Source organism: Sitodiplosis mosellana, unplaced genomic scaffold (genome assembly GCF_009176505.1).
Source record: "Sitodiplosis mosellana isolate CC-2019 unplaced genomic scaffold, AAFC_SMos_1.0 Smas_scaffold_2, whole genome shotgun sequence".
Lineage (NCBI taxonomy): Eukaryota > Metazoa > Arthropoda > Insecta > Diptera > Cecidomyiidae > Sitodiplosis > Sitodiplosis mosellana.
Window position 1 is genome coordinate 6,103,078 of NW_022595245.1, and position 2,588 is coordinate 6,105,665.

The following is a 2,588-nucleotide window of genomic DNA, read 5'->3' on the forward strand; positions in this document are numbered from 1 at the left end:
AGAGAGAGAGAGAGAGAGAGAGAGAGAGAAAGAAAGAGAGAGAGAGAGAGAGAGAGAGAGAATGAGCTCGTGCGATTATTATTATTCCGTGAACGCAACAGTTTCCCAAAATTCATTGAAATCGATTTTTATTCTAGGTTTTTCTCTCTCATTTGTTGAGGTCTCTATTGCCACTGCTTCTTCTTTTTTTTCCTCATCCAAATCCGTTTTCATGCATGATTGACGCTTCCATTTTTCTGTTTGTCTCTAAAACGACTCCGCCACACAAACCCATAAAACTTTTTTCTTCCCATTTTGAAACAATGCAATTGATAAATGGCTCCGAATCAAATGAGATTGCTCATTTTGTAAATAAACCGTGTTCTTCTTTGTGTATTGTTTTTTTGTTTTAGTTTTAAAACGTGCCTTGCAATCAATTCTTTCGAGCGAAGAACGAAGATAAAAAAGAACAACTCAACCAAATGCTGTAAAAATCAAACATTCTGATCCGAATCAAATGAGATGAAAAAACGATGATAATGGAAAACATATAAAAAAGATATCAAAACCAACCCCAATAATCTTCAACCAAAAATTTAATTTGTTGCGTAATCAATGGGTTTGTTTATTATTTGTACGTGTAGTTTTAAGGATTTAAGATAATCAAATACATGTTTTAATCAGCATAAAAGAAAGAAGGAAAAAACAAAGAAAAAAAAACGATTTACGATAAACGGATTCATGCTTCGACTATCGCAATAAATCCTTAAATGTTTTAGCAAAACTGAAAAGAAAACAAATTCAAAACAAAATATCACAATTGTTCGATTTTGTGGATGTAAACGTGTAGAAAGGATAAAACTAATGGTTTCCCAATGATCAAGAGAAAAAAAAGAAAGAAAAAATAACTATCGTATTAGTTTTTTTTTTGATGATGTTGTCGATAACAGAACAAAAAAAAATACTGTTTTTCTTCGTGTAATTTATCTTTATCCACTACACCACACATACGTAGCTATGAAACCGATTTTGTATAAAAAAAATAAACAAGTGTAACCCATTTCGAAACATCCACATACATTTATATATATATATCTTTTTCATAAGCTTTTTATTTTCGTATCCCAACATGGCTGTACTCTAGTTGAATTGCTTTAATCAAAAAGGATAATTTAAGCAAGTAACAACAACAACGACAACCACAACTTATAAACATAAATTTCGATAGAAGAGAAAAATAGATGCCGTAGATAAAAAAAATAAAAAGCAACCACAACAGTAACAACAAACCACAAAATATCCACTGTGAACAAGTGATGTGTAGACCGAAACGTTTATAACGTAGTTATTTTGTCTTTTCGTAGAATTTAGCATCATTTATAAGTGAGAAATTTAAAAAACAAAACTTGTGTAGTGCGTACATCTGTTCTTGAGGGGAATAAATCAATGAAGAAAAATCAAGAAGCAGTAATTATAAGTGAATACACGTTGAACAAAGGTGAATAAATGAAATTCATCAGCAGTCAGGAGGAGTGACTCCTGGCCGAAGGCATCGCCAAATCAGCATTAAATTTGAGATTGTGTACAGTCTACTCTTAGATTATAAACCCTCATAATTTTTGTTAGTAAATGTGCGTAACAAAAAAAAAAATAAAACAAAAAAAAAATGACAATGCGATCAACTGAAAAAATGCTTTGCATTTGGAGATGTCGCCCCGAATGGCAGCTGTTTCGAATACACATATGCATACACATACACACAAGGGCATCTTCTCAGTTATCGACCATTGTTCTAATTCACATTTCATGTATTGCAACAACGAGCTTTCTATAAATGTATATTTACTATTTTATTCTTAACGTTTTACATATGACATGTTGCGTGGTGACGTTCGTACTATGTGCACATGCACTGTGCCGACAGCGACGACGACGACGACGACGTCAACAACAAGAAAGAAAAACCCATGAACATTTAAACTATGCTGTAGTGTTTCAATAATATTTACATCATCTCAATGGGAAAAGATTGCAAATGACATGCATTGAACGGAAGTCGAAAACATTTCTTGTTTAAAGCACACACACAATAGCCATCATAGTTATAGTGAAAACAATGCGAACAAAAAATTCCGATGTTTGTATCGGAACCTTACGTCGAGCAAAGTGAGGACAGTAAGAGAAAGTTCAGAGAGAGAGAGAATGGTAGAAAAAATATATAGCGGAAACACAGTGAGAGAAAGAAAAAAAAGTAACATATTTGTTTTTATCAAAGGCACTATGCGGGAAAAATGACATTTAGATAACGAAGGGCAAATATTACATAAGACAATGGAAATGGCAAACAAACAAAAAACATACAACGGATGAATGCATAAATCAATATACAAAAATTTAGGTGATGAATAAAGAACCATTACAATAAGTTTAAACAAAAAAAAACATGGTTTTATTTCGTTGTTCCTCATTTTTTTTTCTCTTCATTTGTTTGTTTCAGGAAGAACGTTCAAAGTTTTGTGTGTCTTGTTTTCGTTGTTTCCTTTTCTCGTCTCTTATTAAATCAATTTCAGCTTGACCCCGAACCGGATTTCCAACCAAAATGCAATCTA

General features: G+C 32.4%; 1 protein-coding gene across 2 annotated transcripts in view; it reads left to right on the forward strand.

The window, feature by feature from the left end:
- The window catches only part of LOC129565153 (pseudouridylate synthase RPUSD2-like), a 233,904-nt gene extending 231,542 nt beyond the window's left edge, over positions 1–2,362 (forward strand). For both annotated transcript variants that reach the window (XR_008687583.1, XR_008687582.1), the window contains one exon: positions 393–2,362. The gene's annotated coding sequence lies outside the window, so the exon portion shown is untranslated. The remainder of the gene's footprint in view (positions 1–392) is intronic.
- Positions 2,363–2,588: the final 226 nt, after the last annotated feature.